The 21,279-nt window shown below is 42.1% G+C and overlaps 1 protein-coding gene across 1 annotated transcript in view; it reads left to right on the top strand.

Annotated features, from left to right (window-relative positions):
- Positions 1–7,613: 7,613 nt before the first annotated feature.
- Positions 7,614–21,279, top strand: part of APBB1IP (amyloid beta precursor protein binding family B member 1 interacting protein) — a 102,891-nt gene continuing 89,225 nt past the window's right edge. The window contains exon 1 of the mRNA XM_060003766.1: positions 7,614–7,712. The gene's annotated coding sequence lies outside the window, so the exon portion shown is untranslated. The remainder of the gene's footprint in view (positions 7,713–21,279) is intronic.

Raw genomic sequence — 21,279 nt, 5'->3', positions numbered from 1 at the left:
AACTGGGTTTTATTCCTGGGATGCAAGTATGGTTTAACATATGCAAATCAATCAGTGTGATACACCACACTAGTAGAATGAAGACAAAAATCATATGATCATCTCAATAGACGCAGAAAAAGCATTTAACAAAATTCAACATCCTTTCATGATAAACTCAACAAATTGGGTAAAGAAGGTACAAACCTCAACATAATAAAGTCCGTATAAAACAAGCCTGCAACTAACATTATACTCAATAGTGAAAGGTTGAAAGCTTCTCCTTTAATATCAAGAACAAGACAAAGGTGCCCACTTTCACCACGTCTATTCAACATAGTACTGGAATTCCTAGCTAGAAAAATTAGACAAGCAAAGAAATAAAAGGCATCCAACTCAGAAAGGAACAGGTAAAATTGTCTCTCTTTGCTGATGACATGATGTATATAGAAAACCCTAACGATGCCACTAAGAACTGTTAGATATAAACAAAGAATTCAGTAAAGTTTCAGAACACAAAATCAACATGCAAAAATCAGCTGCATTTCTACACACTAACAATGAACTACCTGAAAAAGAAATAAAGAAAACATCCCCATTTACAATAGTATCAAAACTACTCAGGAAACATTTTAACCAAAAAAGTTAAAGATCTATACACCAAAATCTATAAGACGTTGAGGAAAGAAGTTGAAGAAGACACAAATAAATGGAAAGATATTCCATGCTCATGGATTGGAAGAATTAATGTTGTAAAAATGTCCCTACTATCCAAAACAATCTATGGATTCAATGAAATCCCTTTCAAAAATCCCACAGCAAACATCATCCTCAGTGGTGAAAGTCTCAAAGCTTTTCTTCTAAGATCAAGGACAAGACAAGGATGTGTACTCTCACCACTTTTACTCAACATCGTACTAGAAGTTCTAGCCGGAACAATTAGGCAAGAAAAAGAAATAAAAGACATTCAAATTGGAAAAGAAGAAGTGAAATTATCTGTTTGCAGATGACATGATCTTATATGTAGAAATCCTAAATGATCTTTAGGATGTACATGATCTACATTATACTATTAGAAAATCCTGGATTTTCTAATAGTAGAAAATCCTAAAGATTTCCTAATAGTATGTAGAAAATCCTAAAGATTACACACACACACACACACATACACTCACACTGTTAGAACTAATAAATGAATTCAGCAAAGTAGCAGGATACAAAGTCAACATGAAAAAACCAGCTGCATTTCTATACACTAAAAATGAACAATCTGAAAAGGAAATTATGAAAACAATTTAATTTACAATAACATCAAAAAGAATAAAGTACTTAGGAATTAATTTAACCAGGGAGGTGAAAGACTTGTACAAGGAAAACTACAAGGAAAACATTGTTGAAAGAAATTAAAGAAATAAATAAAGGGAAATGCAACTCATGTTCATGAATTGGAAGACTTAGTATTGTTAAGATGTCAACACTACCCAATATAATCTACAGATTCAATGTAAACTCTATCAAAATCCTAATGACATTTTCCCATAAATATAAAACCCCATCCTAAAGCCCATATGGAATCCCAAGGGGCTCTGGATAGCCAAAACAATCTTGAAAAAAGAAGAAAAAATCTGGAGGACCCACACTTCCTGGTTTCAAAACTTTCTACAAAGCTATAGTAATTAAAACAGTGTGGTACTGGCATAAAGATAAACATATAGACAAATGGAATAGAAGAGAAAGCCCAGAAACAAACCCTCACATATATGGCCAAATGATTCTGGACAAGGGTGTCAAGACCATACAATGGGGAAAAAGACAGTCTTTTAAAAAAAATAGTGTTGGGAAAACTGGATATCCACATACAAAAGAATGAAGCTGGACCCTTACCTAACAACATACACAAAAGCCAACTCCAAATGGATCAAAGACTTAAATATAAGATGTAAAACTATGAAACTTTAGAAGAAAACATAGGGCAAAAATCATGACATTGGATTTGGTAGTGATTTCTTAGCTATGACACCAAAGGCACAGGCAACCAAAGGAAAAATAGACATATTTAACTTCATGAAAATTGAAAACTTTTGTTCATCAAAAAACAAGTCACAGAGTAAAAAGACAACCCATAGAATGGGAGAAAATATTTGCAATTCACATATATAATAAGAGATTAATATCCAGAATATATAGAGAACTCCTAAAATTCAACAACAAAAACAAACCAATTCAAAAATGGGCAAAGGACTTGAATAGACATTTCTTCAAAGAAGATATACAAATGGTCAACAAGCACATGAAATAATATTCAATGTCACTAATCATTAGAGAAATGCAAATTAAAACTACTATGAGATACCACCTCACACCTATTAACATAGCTACTAGAAACAAACAGGATGTGGAGAAATCAGAACACTTGTGCACTGTTGGTGGGAACATAAAATTGTACAGTCACTGTGGATAACGGCATGACAGCTCCTCAAAAATTAAAAATAGAATTACCATATGATCCAGCAATTCCACTTCTGGATATATACTCAAAATGATTAAAAGCAAGGATTCAAAGAGATATTTGCATACCCATGTTCATGGCAGCTTTATTCACAAAAGCTAAAACGTGGAAGTAAAACAAGTGTCCACGGATGAAAGAATGGATAAGCAAAATGTATATACACAAGAAGTGGAATATTATTCGGCCTTAAAAAGGAAGGACATTCTGATTTATGCTACAACATGGATGAAGTTTAAGGACAACATGTAAGTGAAACAAGCTAGTTTCAAAAAGACAAACACTGTATGATTCTATTTATATGAGACACTTAGTCAAACTCATAGAGACAGAAAGCAGAAAGGTGGTTACCAGGGGCTGCAGGAGGGGAGACTGGGGAATTAGGGTTCAGTAAGTACAGAGTTTTGGTTTTGCAAGATGAAAAGAGCTATGGAGAGGGATGGTGGTGATGGTCGCACAACAGTATGAATGTATTTAATACCACTGAACTGTACACTTAAAATGGTTAAGATGATAAATTTTACGTATATATTTTTACCACAATTTTTTAAATTGAAAAAAAAAAAAACAAGAAAAGAAAACAAGAGATGGAGAGAATTCCTAGTGATCCTCTGGTTCTTAGCATAGTCTCTCAAGAGACCCAGATATACTTCCTGAGTTCAATGAGCTGTCAGAGTTTTTCTCCAAGAACTTCTCCTTTGTGCCTGAGCCACTTTGAATGGATTTGGTTCCTTATAAATCAATCCCTATCTGTTTCATACTTTCAGCCAATGATACTAGGTAGCAATGATAACTGCTTTAGAGACACAAGTTCTGGGGAGACAGTGTATGCATATGTATCTCAATATGTCACAGATGTTAATGCTTATTAAGTAACCTAACACTGGGCTTCCACCGGCATAGCCTCTGTGCAGTGTCAGTGCAAAAAAACTAACAGCCACATTTAATTTTAAACCAAGCCCACCATTCTTAAAACCCCCTTCTACCCCTTCTTCTCACTCTCTGCCTCTCTCATACCCTGAAGTGTCCCCAAACATCTTTCTCCTTGCTTTGCTCTCAGCTCCCCACCAAAAATTCTCTCCCAAGCCTTCTCGGGCTCTCTCTTCTTCCCCAGCCTTCTCCTCCTGGGGCTATTCTTCCATCCTTTCCTTTCTGTTCTCCTCCCACTGACTGTCACTGGGGTGGAGCAGGAAGGGGTTGGCTGAGGGAGATGAACAAAGGCCAGAGGACTGAGTGGGTCAGGCAGAGGGAGAGTCTGGTTAACAGGCAAGAGGAAAAATATATACTATATGGAAAACATATAATTAGTAATATACTAATTACATATGCATGTTATGGTTAAAATAGAAATCATGAGCAGAGTTATTTTTTATTACCAATTTATATTTTATAAAGTAAAGCACAGGAACTTTACCAGGACAGAAAAATGAGAAGCAGAGGTACCGAAGATGGTATCTTGAGTATCTCCAGCTGTGAACAAGCCAAAACCTAGAGGTTCACACAGCTATTTATCATAATCTCTCAGGGATCTGTGGGTTGATTGGACTCAGCTGGGTGGTTCTTCCCCCTGGTCTCTCATGCAGCTGCATTTAGATAAGAGTTGGGGCGGGAGTCCCGGACAGGGGCTGGGTGCCCAAGACGGCGCCTTCACCTCACATCTGATGCTTCAATGTTGCCCCATGTGGCCTCTCTCACCTCAGGGCGGAAAGAGCCAGTTAAGTGCAAAGTCCACCACCATTTCTGCTGCCTTCTTTTGGTCAAAGCAGTCACAGAGCCTGCTTGGATTCAAGGGGGATGGAAAGGAACAGATTCCAGCTCTTGATGGGGAAGGGAGAGATGGTCCTGGCCATCTTTGGAAAATACAGTCTGCTGCAGACAGCATAAAAGTTAGATATTTATATCAGAAACAAACATTCCTTACTATTAAGAGCAAGCCGAATAAAATAAATGGGCAAAACTTTACAAAGTGCTCAACCAAAGGAAAAAAAATCCCTCTCCACTCCAAAAAAAAAAGTAGCAGGATTCTTACTTCACGTCAACCCAGGTCCCTGCAAAAAGGTGAAAGCGCTCTTTAGCCTGGAGGAAATGGGCAAAAATACATGTTGGACTTGGTAGACATGCCAAAAGAGTGAGGCTGTAAGAAACACAGTAAAAATCCAGTTCAATTAAGTAAACTGAGTTCCCCTGCATTCTCTAGCCACTAGCCACCCTCTGCAGAGATATTCCAGAGAGTCCCTACCCAAAGAGGGTGCCACCTGGAGAATTTTCTCCCACATCATCATTCCAGGATATTCGGTTCTTCCTTGCCTGTGATTCAATCAGCCATCTCCCAAACTCGTTCACTGCCACTCCTGTGTCTTGAAGCTCTTTCTGGAGCGTTCCTCTACCTGGGGCTTTAACTTTGCCCTTGCAGACTTTCCACTACAACTTTCTTAAGGGAAAGTAGTTTATTCTCTCACACTCCGTGCACCTTAAGTTCAGAAGGTGGGTTTGCTGTTCCCTGTGCTCCCCATTGCTACCTGCAGACATTTTAGTGGCTCGGCTTTTTTTTCAAAACAAAACAAAGACCAAACACATTTTTCTCGAGGCTCACGCCATTTGAGTAAACTATTCTGTTCACCTCTTCAGACTGTCATCTTCCCAAATCCCAGCCACTCCTGCTCTCTCACTTCAAATCCCTGACACCTGACTCCCAATCTTCCTTTAAGATGGGCTTAAATCTTATCATTCTGTTTGCCTGGAAGAGTCATGCATTACACCTGTTTCCTGATTTCTCATCCAGTTAGCACTTTGGTACCCTCAAAAGTGTCCCAGCCTCAACAATTTTATGTGGCCACCCTAATCCTGGGTGACTTAACAGTTAGCTACCCTTTGGCCTCATTTCCTTGATCAACTCGGACACCCGGGCCCTTGGTCACACCCTGGACATTATCAACTAATCTCACTGCCTCCAGGAGCAAAATTCAATCTGCTTACCTTCTGACCACAATGACCCATCCTTCCAGCTGGCTTGTTTTTGGCCACTCCCATTACAACTAAACTTTCTCCAAACCCAGGTAACCTAGCCCTGCAGGAGAGCCACACGACTAAGCAGACTGCTTCCACCACCATCACCAATTTCAGGCTTTCAGGTTGCCTGGAAATCCCATTATATTTTTCTGAGCAACACACTCTCGGATTCTCTGCAATGACCTCGTTAAACTTTCTTGGGACTTCCCTGGTGGTCCAGTGGTTAAGACTCCGCATTCCCAATGCAGGGGGCCCGGGTTCCATCCCTGGTCAGGGAATTAGATCTCACATGCCGCAACTAAGAGTCCACATGCCACAACTAAAGATCCTGTATGCCACTAAGAACCAGCGCTGCCAAATAAGGAAATAAACATTAACAAAAAAACAACTTTCTCCAGCTCCCTAAATCTGTGACCCGCTAACCTCCTATCTCACCCCCAGCTGATGACCCTGCTTCTTTTCTTACTTTACAAAGAAAATAGAGGCTTGAGATATTATTTTACACAATCTCATTGCTTTTAGGATGAAAAAACAATCCTGGACGTGGTCCACGTGGTCCTATACAGTTTGTCCCTACTGACCTTTCTCCATCTAGCCGTGCCTCACACCAGAGCTCCCAGGACACCAGTCCCACTGGTTTGCATTCGATTTCTAATCCCTTCTGCCACTCTCCCACTCCCACCCCAGCCCATCAGCAAATGTTGTTGGTTCTGGTTTCATAATGTGTCTTGGATCCAAACTCTTCTCACCATCCCCGCAGTAGAATCTTCACCAAAGCTACCATCACCTTTCATCTGGACTGTTACCACAGCCTCCTGAGTGCTCTCTTACTGCTTTTCCTCTTGCCCCGTCCGACTGATTTTCCAATCACAAGCCAGTAGGATGGCACACAGAAGAAATCAAATCACTTGCTAAACGCCTTCCCATAGCTCCCCGTTGCAATTAGAATAAAACCCAAAGTCCTCAAGGCTGAGCCCCAGGCCCTGCTTGGTCTGGCGCCTGCCTACCTCTTGGTCCCCATCCTCTACCACTGTCCTACTCTTTCATCACCCCCTTCCCCACATATAAGTCCTTGACAACCCAGCTGTAGAGAGGAAGGACAGGTGAATTCAACCACATTTCCAAATCTAACTGACTTTAACTGCTATGTTTTCAGATCTCACCCACTTTCTCTCTGGACACGCCACTTTCAAAAGTCACGGCGTTATTTCCACTTAGTCCTTTGCGATGACAAATTGTGTGGCCAAGAGTGGCCTGGTGCGTACGCATTATTTCATTTGCATCACTGTATCTCTGTAATACATTCTTAGAAGTGGGATCGCTGGGTCAAAGGGTCACTGCAGATGTAGATTAAGTCGCTGTTGCCCAATCCCTGTCTACAGGATTCAGACCATTTTGGACTTCCACCAGCGTTATGGGAGAAGCCACAGCCTCGCCGGCCAACTGAGTGCCGCTAAGCTTTGGGGGGCGGTTGCCAACCGGAGAGCTGAGAAACCGCCGCTGCGAAGCGCGCCCTTCCCCGCCCCGGCTCCAGCGGAGACCGCCTAACCCCGGTCCCACGCCTCCCCTGCGGCCAGGCGCGGGGGGTGGGGGTGGGGGGAACCGCTTCTCTCCGGCTCCCGCGTGCGCTGCGGGCGGGCTGCGCGCGGCAGGGAAGCCGGGCCTTGCACAACTGGCCCGAAAGAGGAAGCTCAGAAAGGGCTGAAGTCAACACTTCGGAAGACCGTTGCAAAAGAAATCGGCTTCTTGGGCCTTTGTGGAACCGCCATCCGGCCCCCAATCCCTTAGCCACTGATATATCGAGGCGACAACCCAGGGGGTCGCTCCCGAGAGAGGAGGGCCCGCGGCGCAGGTAGGGGACGGCTGAGAGGAAGGCGCAACTTTCCCCAGAATTAAAACCAAGTTGTTTTCTTCGGGGGTGGGGTAGTGGGGAGGGGTAAGACGAAAGGAGGCACAAACCCGTGGAGTCGAAAAGAGCAGCCCCCGAGCTTTAGGCGTCTTTATCCACATCTGTGGGTGTGTCTCCAGACAGGCGCCCTCCTCGCACCTCGATGCGGAGCCGCGCGCCGAGCGCTCCACGTCTGCGCGCTGCGTGGGAAGGGGCGGGCTGACACCACTTCCTCCAGAGGCTGCCGACCTGAACCGGAGCGCAGCCCAGAGCGCCGCGTCGCCCTCCCGGCCCAGCCCCGCGCGCTCGAGGCCCCGCGCAGCCGTCGAGGTAAGCGGTGCCGCCGGCCCGCCCAGGGGCCCTGGGAGCTGCACCGGGACCCGCCGGGCGGTCACCCGACCAGGAGTCTGGCCTGTAGGGTCCGAGGCCCGACCCAGCTCGCGGCGCCGGCCGGGTGAACGCGCGGCCCCCGCTGGGCCCTCCAGGGCAGCGGGTCCCCGGAGTCCCCTCCGCCGACCCCTGCACTTGACCCAGCTCCGCGGGGGGTTGGGGCTGGGGCTTGTCTTCCCCGCGTTCGGATTTGTCATATTTGACTGATTTCCTGCCCAGAAAATTGCTCCAAGGTCAGACGGGGAACCGGTACACCCTCGCCTGTCCAGCGGGTCCGGGAGCCCCGGGCTGACCGACGCTGAAGGAATCCCGGGGGGTATTTCACGGGGGGGCGCATTTCAGGGGGTATTTCAGGGCGCTATGCATTGAGTGCAAGTAGTGTGAGAATTTGAGTGACGATCGCAGTCTGATGCGTCTTAGAGTGTTTCCTCTTTGAAAACTTTCAGACGGCTGTTTCTCCTTTTTAAAAATAACTTTTCCTCCGAATTATTGTCCTTTTCGTTTTAAAATAAGGTAGAGGAAGGATGTGGACACCAGGCAGAAGCTTTGTAATTTGGCTCGGAATGAGTATCCAGAGCATCCTTTTAGAGCACGAAGCAAACTAACCAGGAGATCGTTATACCCAGGAGGACCTCGGAGCAGGGGTCCCCCTGAAGACCTTGCCCAGTGCACCTCTTATTTTCCTTCTGGGAAGGCATTTCTTATCGTTCAGACCATTGTGGAACGCTAAACGTGTTTTTTCCTAGTGCCACTCATGGCAAAGCGGTTCAAAAATAACTTTTAATGTGATCGTTATAGAAAGAAATGGAGTATCGGAGGAAGTAACATAAAGAAAAAGCTCATGAGTTTATTACTCCTCAGGTATAATGTGATTTAAATAAAGGCCAAGGTACCAGCTACTACTAATTTTAAAGTCTAGGGCCTCTGAATGGGTGTTTGGGAGCCTTTGTCCCTTTGAATAAACCTCCAGTGGCAGTTTTCCCTCTGGCCTCACTGAAATACTGGGACGGCACATGGGCGGTCTTACAGGAACGCGGGCTAGCAAAATTAACAGAGGATCTGCTACGAAACTTCTGTAATGTCTTCCGGGTGGTATTTCCTGTCTGCTCAATGTGTTGTGAAAGGTCTAAGAAATTTAATATCATCTTCAGACTTTTAGCATTTAGTAATGTTCACATTATTACTAATATCTGTGTCTTTTCTGGGTATTTGGAAGACTTGGGTTCTGTTCCATATCTGCCTTTAACTAGAAAAGAGTGACGTTGATTAAGTTGCTTTGATCTCTCTAGACCTGAGATAACTTACCCATAATGATTATTGGCCTACCAAATGTCTGTCATGAAAATAGCAATTGAGGAATTGCCATAATTCTTTGAATTTGTCCTATCTGGAATGCTGACAGAGTTAGAATTGCTGATCACTAACAAGAAAGAATGGAGAAAATAATGATAACAGGTGTTGTTAGATTCTGAAATATTTCGAGGCCTTTGTTCCTTAGAAGTTCCTCTAAAAACAGTCAATTTTTGGCCTATAGGTAAGACGGCAAATTTCCATTCTTTTGAAAAACTTCAGTAGGGAGTTGATATGCCCAAGCTTGGGCAGGTCCATATTAGATTTCAAAATTCTTCACGTGTTACTTCTCAAGAAATATAACTTTGTAGTATGGATTACTTTATGACTTAGTTACTTTAAATCTTAAGCGCAATACTTACTGGGTTATGTAGTGTCCATTAAATCTTTTGTATTTTCATGTCCTGAGAATGTATACCAATCACCCACTATTTTTTTGCCTTTTTTCAATAACAAATTAAAAGTTCTAGATATTTTCATATTACTGTTAGAATGAACTACCTATAGAATGCATTACCATGAGTGTCTGCATTTGATATGCCACTTTGAATTTCTTCAAACCATCCCACTTTCAAAAAGCGTGACTATTTTCACTTACTTCGAATCCTCTTCAATTCTATTTTAGTTATTTTTATACCCCATACCTTTCCGTGAGTGCAGAATCTTATAATAAATTAAGTTTGTGTTTCATAGTCTGTCACACCAAGATATTTACAATTGCACCGCATCGCCATCACCTAGCCAAGTTCCTGGCACCATAGTTGGGACTCAAATAACATTTACTAAACGTGCAGATATATGAGTTCCACTTCTGGATCGTACCATCAATCTGTCATAAGACCCTGAGACCCAGCAGGCCCAACGCTTAGGCACGGGCCACACCCTTAGGCTACCAACCCTTAGGCTTGTGCAGGCAGAAACGTAGCACCACTCCAAGGCACCACGCCTTCTCAGCACATACTCTAGAGCCTGAATTCATGACTCCATTTCCAGACATTTCCTGAACATCATCTATGCTCTTGAATCACTAAGAATCATATTATAAGAGCTATTGTCTTTCTTCTCTGTCAATTCAGTTTCCTCTTTATCACCAAATGGTAGTAGTAAATAATAATTATATTTATTCAGCTTATATTTTGTACCACACCCTGTGTAGCTAATTTAGACGTGTTGTTTCGTTAAGCCTCACATCCTGGGCTTATACTATTATCAGCTTTTATGGTTGAGGAAATGATAGCACAGAGAGATTAAGAAGCTTTTACCTAAGGAGTGAGAAGCAGAGCTGACCTTTGAACTGAGCCAGTATGACACCAGCACTTGAAGCGCTGTACCAAGGACAAGGGCTTAAACGGTGAAAAAACAATGAGGCCTTTCCTCAGTGAAGTTCTGGTTTAATAGGGGAGATATAAATGGGCAGTTACAGTTCCACACGTGACCAAGATCGTGTGCTGTGGGAGCACCCATCAGATTCCTACACCACCCTGGGGTCAGGGAAGATGAAATGAAGGTAGGCAAGCAAAGAACGTGCCTTGTTAATAGTGGGAAGACAAGCTATAATCACTTGTGAAGTTATTATCTTTATATATGTCTTTTGAAAAAATAATCTGCTTTAGCAGCAATCGTGATTTCATTTTTATCTTCATTATATTCCAGTCCCTCTTGATAGCTGGCTACGTTGATTAAATCAATGAAGTAGTAAGTAGCTTTTTTTCTATTTCTGCTGGAGAGCCTTCTGGTTTGATCTCATATCACAGACTCATCAGTGAGATGACTGTGGGCTGGGGGAGGGGATAAATGCTAAATCACACAGCAGCTGTGATTTACCTCACAGACTGGCTGGAAGATTTACATCCATAGATAACTATCATATCAAACTGGAGGGAAAATAAAGAGTGGTAGGAGAACAAGCAAACACTAGATTTTATTAATTATTTCATACATACAAGAGAAGGTGTAAGATATATACGTAAATTACAGCAAATAATCATAAAGCCAACATCTGGATACCTATCACCCAGCTTAAGAAGTAAGATATTATCAATACGTCTTCTGACTTCCTCCCAATAGAATGACCCTTTTTTCTTGATAGAGGTAATCATTATGCTGAATGTGCTGATTTTTTAAAAAGCATTTAGAAAGCATTTGCAGAAGTGTCAAACTGAGAATTAGAGTATATCGGCACTTGGGAAACAAATTAGAATCTCCACTGACTTGAAGCATGGTCATAAATAGGGTGTCCTATTAAGTAAAGACAACTTAACTTAAATAGCATTAAAACATAGTGGATTACAAATGGTTAAGAGTAAGTACCGTGGAAGGAGTGGTATCTTAGTCATTAATGAAGTGACCAAGATTCATCAGGGGATAACTATAACTTTTAAGTGCAATAAAGCATATGTAACTTGCGAACTGCTAATTTCCATATTACTTAGATTTCTGCTTTAAATACAATCCAGTCATTCAAAAAAAAATATTTACCAAGCACTCTTCTAGGTGAACAGAAGAGGCAAAGGTCTCTGCATTTGTGGAGTTTCTATTCCAATGGGGAGATGTAGACAATCATCAGTAAGCATAATAAATAAGTAAATAATGTAGGTATTCGTGAGTGAAAAGTCCTATTAAAAAGGGCAAAGTTGAACGTAGTAAAATTGCAGTATTAAATAAGGTGGTCAGGCTTGGCCTCGTTGAGAAGGTAAGATCTGAGCAGAGGTTTGCAGGAGTTAACTATCTGAGGGAGCAGTGTTCCAGGCAGAGGGAACGGCCAGTGCCAAGGCTGTAAGGAAGGGGTCAGCCTGGTGTGTTTAAGGAACAAGACGCCCATGTGGCCTAGAGGTAAGTGAGCAGGGAGAGAGTAGTAGGAGATGTAGTTGGAGAGGTAAGAGTGGGGGTGAAGGGTCTTGTAAGCCACCGTGAAAACGTGGGCTTTTACCTGAGTTAAATTGAGGGCCCATTACAGGATTCTGAGAAGAGGAGTAATGTGATCTGACTTACATGTGAAAGGCCCACTCTGATTGCTTGAGAAAAGGTTGGACAGAGTAAGGAGCCTATTAGGAAGCTCTGGGAATCGGCATATATTTTAAAGGTAGAGCCAATAGGGTTTCCTGGCAAAGTGGATATGGGGTGTGAGAGAAAGAGGAACCAAAGATGACTCCAACGTTTTTGACGCAAACAATAGGAAGGATGGAATATCATCAACCAACACGGAGAGGTTAGAGGGGAGACCATCGGAAGTTGAGTTTTGGACGTGGATATGAAGTGTCAACTGGTAATGACTATGTGCTTATTATATAAAAGACTACAGTCGTTCAGCCTAAGTAACTACTTGGAAAGATACAGTTACTAATTCTCATTGTACAAATTAGAAATGACAATTTAGAGAGTTTTAAGAATTTTACCTGAGATTACAGTTTAAGAAATGGGACATAAAACCAGATCTTTGGGATCCCAATGCTTTAACTCTTCTTTCAAAACTTGCTGAAAGTGGGACTTCCCCGGCAGTCCAGTAGTTAAGACTGTGCCTTCCAGTGCAGAGGGTGTGGGTTTGATCCCTGGTCGGGGGGGGGGGGGGGGGGGGGGGGGGTGGGGGGTGGGGTGGAATCCCTGGTCAGGAACTAAGATCCCACATGCTGTGGGGTGTGGCCAAAAGCTAAAACAAACAAACAAACTTGCTGAAAGGATTGACCAGCAATCTTTTTTTTTTTAAATTTATTTATTTTATTCTTGGCTGCGTTGGGTCTTCGCTGCTGCGCACAGGCTTTCTCTAGTTGTGGCAAGCGGGGGCTACTCTTCATTGTGGTGCGTGAGCTTCTCATTGCAGTGGCTTCTCTTGTTCCAGAGCACGGGCTCTAGACTCACAGGCTTTAGTAGTTGTGGCGCACGGGCTCAGTAGTTGTGGCTCATGGGCTCTAGAGCGCAGGCTCCGTAGTTGTGGTGCACGGGCTTAGTTGCTCCACAGCATGTGGGATCTTCCCGGACCAGGGCTTGAACCCATGTCCCCTGCATTGGCAGGCGGATTCTTAACCACTGCGCCACCAGGGAAGCCCTGAGCAGCAATCTTTATCAAATAAATAAAATAAGGGTAGAGTCAGCTAATCAGTAATATTTCATGCCCATGAGAATCAAGACAGTGAATATTCTTTCTAATAAATGGGAGAGGGAGAGATGAATACTAAAAAGCCCCATATTTATACATAAATTCATAACCAGTTATGTGCATTATGCAATACCAGGTTTCTATGATTGTGAGTTTAACAGCAGGATTCTGAGGGAGGGAAGACAATGGCCTTTTCCACAAAGGAGCTTTTCGTGCCCCGAGGCTAAGATATTTATATTTTCAAAATCTAAGACCAGATTCGGAAGAGAAGGAAGCTTCCTCGTTGCACAGCTGGATTCAAATGGACGCGAGCGTTAGAGCAGGTCTAAAGGGTCACTAGTAGCTCTTGAAGAATGATAGATGACGCTGTTATGACATTTGGAAAGCTGAAAGTGAATTTTAGGAAGTAGCTACTGAGATGGAGGTAACTGACATTTTATTTGTTTTGGTTATAATAGGTGTCAGGGCAGTGTCATTATGAAATAGTAGCGCTTAGTAGAATGCTACTTATATCATTGTCTACACCATAGTCCATGAAATAGACTGTTAAAAAGAAAAGAACGAACAAATTAGTTACGTGGCAGAAAAAATACCACAAAATCTTTTTCAGGTGATTTACAGAATGATCTCAATTCAGTGACATTAAATGAATTTGTCTAAGGCTGCTGTGTTTATAGTATTGATGAACTTTTTCATCTCTGCTGCTGACATAAAACTCACAGCTGGGTCAGTGAACTGATGAGGTTTGGGATGTAGCATTTGTTTATTTGTTTTGTTTTGTTTTGTTTTGTTTTTGCGGTACGCGGGCCTCTCACTGTTGTGGCCCCTCCCGTTGTGTAGCACAGGCTCCGGACGCACAGGCTCTGTGGCCATGGCTCGCGGGCCCAGCCGCTCCGCGGCCTGTGGGATCTTCCCGGACCGGGGCACGAACCCATGTCCCCTGCATCAGCAGGCGGACTCTCAACCACTGCGCCACCAGGGAAGCCCTGTTTTGTTTTTTTAAGGGGAATGACTTCCTTCTAGTTAAATTCCGTAAATGATATAACTTAGCAAATCAAGACTGTTTCTTAGCAATTCAAGACTGTTGACTAACGCGGTGCATTAAATTTCCCCCATTGTACGCGGCAAACAGAGATGAAGTGGCTTGGGCCAGGAACGTGGGTCAATGCAGCGTGATGCTGTGAGCAGATCTCTTAAGACCAGTGTAGAAGAGAAAAGCTGAAACGCCCAGGGAGCTCACTGCACTGACCCTCAGAGCGGAGGAGCATCCTCGAGACTCGCAGAGGGGGCTTCTGTGCTTACACAGACACTTGAGTTGAAGGAAACTCTGCTCAACGTGCTGTCATTGGAACTTTTTTTCAGTTTCATCACATACCTGTTGAGGGCCAACCACATGCCAGAGTAGAAGGTGTAAAACAGAATAAGATATGGTGCTGAACCTCAAGAAGCTTCTGGTCCAGTGGGAGACACAGGCCTGCAAATAAACACATTCCAGGGTGTGATGTGCATAAGATGGTGACGGGAGTGATTCTAGAGAAGACATTGTAGAGGGGTGACCAAGAGGCACTTTCAAGGCTAAAGTTATTTCCAGGAGGCCCAGTGGAGTTTCCTCCAGGCACCACATGTATGAAATTGTTCAGCAGGGCTGGAGCATACAGTACAGTGGGAAAGGAAATGGGGAGATTCTGATTTAACTCTTAGTGAGTAATATTCAGATTACATTCATATGGTGCAGTCACCACAACCTACCATCTTCGAGTCAAACGTTTAGGCACTTGTAATAACGGAACTGTTCTACTTTAGACCTACCCTGTCCGGTCCAAACAGAATGCAAGCCACGTTGATAACTTTATTTTTTTTTAATTTTACTTATTTTTTGGCCGTGCTGCACGGCATGCAGAATCTTAGTTCCCCAACCAGGGATCAAATGCACGCCCCCTGCAGTGGAAGCATGGAGTCTTAACCGTTGGACCACCTGGGAAGTCCCCACATAGATAACTTTACATTTTCAGGAAACCACACTAGGAACAGTAAAAGAGAAACGAGGGATGTTAATTTTAGTAATCTATTTTATTTAATATATTTATCCAAAATGACTATTTAATTAATATTAATTATACTAAATGGCATTAAAGTCGTATTAAAATGGTGGATGAACTCTTTTACTCTTTCTTTTTTCATCCTAAGTTTTCCAAAGCCAGCATATTTTACACTTACGGTACATCTCATTTCGGACTAGCCACAATTCAAGGGCTCAACGGCCACCTGTGGCTAGTGGCTACTGAATTGGACAGTGCAGCTCTAGGTAATTGCATAAACACTGTATCCTAACTCCGTGTTAACCCTTCAGCTGCATGGAGGATATTAGGTGTACTATGAAGTAAGCTAAAGGAAAAAAGACAGGAAAAGCATTTTCTCTTACTCTGGGGTCTCTCCCTGGAACCAGGTTCTAATGCATAATTAAACCTATACCCAGAATGCTTTGTAAGCCCTCTAGCAACAAAAACAAACAGCATCAAATTGCCATTGCCTACTTTTCTTTTTATTCTTTCTCTTCCCTCTGCTGCCCCCCCACCCACACTGCCCTTATTTTTTGGATTCTTCCTAAAAGTAACAGGAGCTGAAAAAGAGTGGAAGTAAAAGGTAGAGCAGGATGCCCTAAACCCACATCCGGCAAAATGTGATCGGTTGCCCTAGGCAACGGTGGTTGTCAACTCTTTTTTTTTCTCTTTAACTTCCACCTGCTAGCTCTCGGGCGTAACGTACCCTCATCAACAGCAGCTCTCTTTGTGGTGGCCCTCAACTCCAGAAGTACACCTCCCTTTCAGGGCAGGAGGTAATGATAAGATTTGGATTGTGGAGTTGGAGGTGTCATGGGTACAGTTTGAAAAAGTCTCAGGGAGATTCTGATACAGTTCCTGTCTTGTTCAGAATGGTTAAGAAGCTGTGTCCTAGGGACTTCCCTGGCTGTCCTGTGGTTAAGACTCTGCGCTTCCACTGCAGGGGGCACGGGTTCGATCACTGGTTGGGGAACTAAGATCCCAAATGTCACATGGCACGGCCAAAAAAACGAAAACCTCTGTCCTAGAAACACTACTTACAGATGTCCTTCCCAGTAGCTTAGTCTTTTAAAAATGTCCCTGGCCTATGGAAAAATGGCAGTCCAGGTACACAGAAATGCAACAGGCAGAAGTAACCATCAGTTAGTACTTGGGACTTGGGAACATGTATGTGGTGTGTGAATAAGTGACTGACATTTATTTCCACTGGTGGTTTTAGAGGGAGATATAGTAACAAAAATGATTATGATAATGGTGATAATAATAATAGCTATATTAGTATCACTAATATCACTTTATATGCATCAGATGCTATGTTATGCCCTTTATAGGCGTCATCTCATCCCTACGACATAGGGACTGTTTTCGTTGCTATTTTACAAATGAGGGAACTAAACCAACAAAGAGGTTAAATTGCTTGTTCAAGATCACCCAGCAGCTGAGTGTATTTAGTGAGTGGTGTGTGTCACATGCTTGGATGAAAATACAAGATTCCCTGCCTAACCTCAGTGTGGTGTGAAAGACAGACACGAAGTCAGTTGTATTCGAACTGGACGTGTAGATATTGTAACAGCAGCGTTAGCAGAGTGGCTGCCACGTTCTACCTCTTAATCAGCCTGTGTCTTCAGAAGGCCACGTGGCTTGACTGTGAACATGAGTTTTGAGTTAGACTTAGGCACGGTCCAGTCCTCCCCTCACATGAACTTGCACAAATTATTATTTCTCCAGGCAGGAAATTATTATTTCTCTGAATTTTAGAATCTATAAAATTAGAATAATGTCACTACCTCATAAGATTGCTTTGAGAATTAAATCAGGCACTGTAGGTGCCTGATCTGTAGTAGTTTTTCCGTATTTATAATTCCTACTATTCTTATTTTAAAGTAGGTGCTAATACATATTAATATGAGCTTACATTGAGTTCTGAGTATTGGGTTGGCCAAAAAGTTCGTCTGGGTTTTTCCGTAAGATGTTTTTGGCCACCCTAATGCCAACCGTGGCGCTGTGCCGGCTGCTAGGAGAGTTGAGGTGTACATTCTGCCCCTTCAGCATAGTTGAGAAGATTTTTTAAATGCACATAAAGAGACAGATAAGCCATAAGGCACCTTGTGAACTGTCAAATTAGTGATCCTAACTCTGCCGCCACAGGATTTAGAGGAGGGTAGATCACCAGGATGCAGAAGGGAGCCCTGAGCTGGCCTTGGGTGGTGGGTAGGACTAATGTGAGTGGAGAAAATGGGATGCAGAGGTATTACAGACGGCGTGCACAGGGGAAGAAAAATCACCTACTTTCACTGTAAGCAAAGGTTTAGTAAGAGAAAGATGCTGATGGATTTGGAGAGGTATGTGGCGTGCATCATGGAGAAACTCATCCCAGGAGATGTGTGCCCTGAAAAACTCTTCCAGCAAGCTGGGGAGATGCCAGGATGACCTGTGCCCACTGGGACAGTGAGGGCCCTGGTTTGGTCATCAAGCCTCTGCTCCTTGACTAGACGCACTGGCCTCCCTGCCACCCACACCTTCACCTTCTGCCTGCCTTTGATTGACATGGACTTTCCACATTTGGTGTTTGTGCCCTTTGAAAAGCCTGCTGACCTGGCCCTGGAGACTGCTAACCTTCCTCTGGGCTGCAGGACAGACCCTGATCACTCCTGAAAAAGGCCTCGAGGGGCCGTTGTCCCTGGTGGATATTGACAGGAGGGACCTTGAATGACCGCCCCCCCCCCAATTTGACACTACATTATGAAGCAATGAGAGAATAATTGCATTTTTTAAAAAAATTTATTTATTTATTTTTGGCTGCATTGGGTCTTCGTTGCTGCGCGCGGGCTTTCTCTAGTTGCTGCGAGCGGGGACTACTCTTCGTTGTGGTGCGCGGGCTTCTCATTGCGGTGGCTTCTCTTGTTGCAGAGCACAGGCTCTAAGTGCGCAGGCTCAGTAGTTGTGGCGCACGGGCTTAGTTGCTCCACGTCATGTGGGACCTTCCCGGACCAGGGCTGGAACCAGTGTCCCCTGCATTAGCAGGCAGATTCTAAACCACTGCGCCACCAGGGAAGCCCAATAATTGCATTTTTGACTGGTTGTCTCTGCTGCAGAACTGCTGGGAGGATAAGGCAAATGGTGGAGGGGTTCAGATTCTTCACCAAGAGGCAAATAAATGAAAGATGCTGAGAAAAACAATATATTGCTTAGCTGATTGAAATATAAATGCAAGCCATGAATTAAGTACTGTGAATATGTTATCATTTTTAAAAAGTGTTTGGGGATTTTCAGCTTAACTTTGTCAAGTTACGTGGAAACTGTTATGTGAAATACATATGAAATACGTACAGTTCTAGAAGTTGAATTCCCTCTATGTCTACCGATTCAGCTGTTTGGGGTTCTTGAGATTGGGGGGGGTTTGTTTGTTTTGTTGGTGTCTGTGTGTTTTAAGTCAAGAATTAATTTTCATGCCCGGTTAATCAGTGGTCTTTCTATGGATGGACTTGATTTAAATTAGTTTTGCTGGAATCCAGTTCTTTGCAGGAGCAATCATAAATTTACCCTAAATCCATTTGGATTGGTCCTGGATTATAGTAGTATAGTACTTACTGCTGCTGGTTTTTTTCTTTTTATTCTTTTAGCATATAGTGTTTGCTACATACATTTGCAAAAATGACTCCATGAGTATGTTTTGATTGAATGTGCAGAGAATTGTAAAAGTTATCACATCACAGAAAGAGAAAGAGCTTTTTTTGTTTGTCTGTTTGGTCCTTTAGGTATAAAAAAACCCTCTGCTCTCAATAACATCTATTAAAAAATAAAGACTCACACGCTATACACAAAAACTAACTCAAAGTGGATCACAAAGCTAAATGTTAGCGCTAAAATTATAAAATTCCATATAAGAAAATATAAGGGCAAATTTGTTGCCACCTTTGCTTCAGAAAGTAAAGCTGCATCTTTATTCATATTTATGAAATCTGGATATTTTGAGTGTCTGACTAATACCTTTGTCAGGATAGCCCCCTTGGACAATAGGAAAGTGAATGAGGTGGAAAGTGCAGGAAGCTAACGGATGGATTCTTGGAAGTTTTACTTAGACCTTGTCTGGAAAGGTCCACAAACACCTACCAAAGAAGTTAACCAAGCACGGTATCCCATTTTCTCTCAGTGTCCATATCAAAACGAACCTAAGTTGTATCTTAATTTATCATCTGTCTTTTATACCAGGGCATCATCAGGCAGTTGCATTGATCTGAAATAAGTTATTAGGGGTAAAGTAGGTACAAAACAAAGAGTCTGTAATATGCCCGCCAAAAATTTATTCATATATATTTCATTTGATAGTTTAGATTCTGGTAAGATTATGAAGCGCCAAATTCTCTGATGTTCTTAAATATATTTCTGTGTTGTTATATGACAATAATATCTATTTTATTCCTACACCATTACTGTTCTGCTTTAATTATTGTCATTGTGGAAGTCTTTTATTATTTTTTTTTCTCCAAAATTTCCTTTGAATTTGACTCTGGTTAAATTGTGTAGATTTTACTATGGTTGTTTTCTAGATAGTTTGAGATTGTCCTTTTCAGATTTTCTTCTCTGATCCGTAAGTTGTTAGGAAAACACATTTTTCTTCAGGGTTTTTAAGTGTATTTAAATCTTGTGTTGTTAACTTCTATTTTTATTACATTTTGGTCAGAAAATATAGCCTGTACAATTTCTCGTTTGGGGAATTTAGATTTTCTAGCATATGACTAGTTTTTAGTAAATGTCTTATAAGCTAACCATACTTTTTACTCAAAGCCTCTGTATCTTTTTTTCCCATTAATCAAATATAGAGAAGAAATTTGTTACAATTTCTAAGGTCATAATTTTGTAAGTCAACTCTTGAGTATTATTTTCTGTGAAACGTTGATTTAGTCCTCGAAATCATTTGTATCAATAAAAGAATATATTCTTGGCTGGGAAGTTTAATGATGACTCAGTTCTGAATCAAGACAAATAATGCTAAATTCTTAAGTCTAGTTGTTGCCTTCAGAGAAATAAAGAAAATAATTAATTAATGACAAGAAAAACACTCCCTGGAAAGTTACTAAGCTTAGTTACAAAAAATAAGCAAATAAAATACCCTTTAAAAAAAAGGTCATCATAAAATTTGTCTATCAGAAACAACACATGAAGGATACATTTTAGTTTTAATTTAAGCTAAATTAAAGAATTTAAACTAAATTCTTTTCACTTAGTTTAAATTCTTTTCACTAAGAATTTTTAGAATCTAGGCAAGAAAGACAAGGAACTGTTGCAGTGTACTTTCCACCTGAAATCATCCTCCTTGAATTGATCCCAGCAATGTTTAGGAGAAGAAAGTCACAATTGGGTGGGGTGGAGAAGAGTCCCTTTTCTCCTTTTTGTGAGCAACCTTCAAAATGGAATTTAGTAAAAAGGCAACCTATGGAATGGGAGAAAATATTTGCAAACCATATATTGGATAAAGGGTTAATATCCAAAATATATGAAGAACCCATGCAACTCAATAACAAAAAACCAGCAATCCTGTTAAAAAATGGGCAGAGGGTCTGAATAGGCATTTTTCCAAAGAAGACATACTGAAGGCTATCTGATACATGAAAAGATGCTCAACATCACTAATCATCAGGAAAATACAAATCAAAACCACAGTGAGATATCACGTCACACCTATTGGAACAGCTATCAAGAAGACAAGAGATAAAAAATCTTGGCAAAGATGTGGAGAAAAGGGAACCCTAGTTCACTGTTGGCGGGAATGTAAATTGATGCAGCCACTGTGGAAAACGGTTTGGAAGTTCCTCAAAAAATTAAAGGTAGAACTACCATATAATCCAGGAATTCTACTTCTGGGTATATATCCAAAGGAAGTGGAAATAGGATACCAAAGAGTTATCTGCACTCCCATGTTCATTGCAGCAGTATTAACAATAGTCAAGATATGGAAACAACCTAAGGGCCCATTAATGGATGAATGGATAAATGATGGATA

Source organism: Delphinus delphis, chromosome 2 (assembly GCF_949987515.2).
Source record: "Delphinus delphis chromosome 2, mDelDel1.2, whole genome shotgun sequence".
Classification (NCBI taxonomy): Eukaryota; Metazoa; Chordata; class Mammalia; order Artiodactyla; family Delphinidae; genus Delphinus; species Delphinus delphis.
Note: the sequence above shows the minus strand (reverse complement) of the source record. Positions and strands in the feature narration are given on the sequence as shown.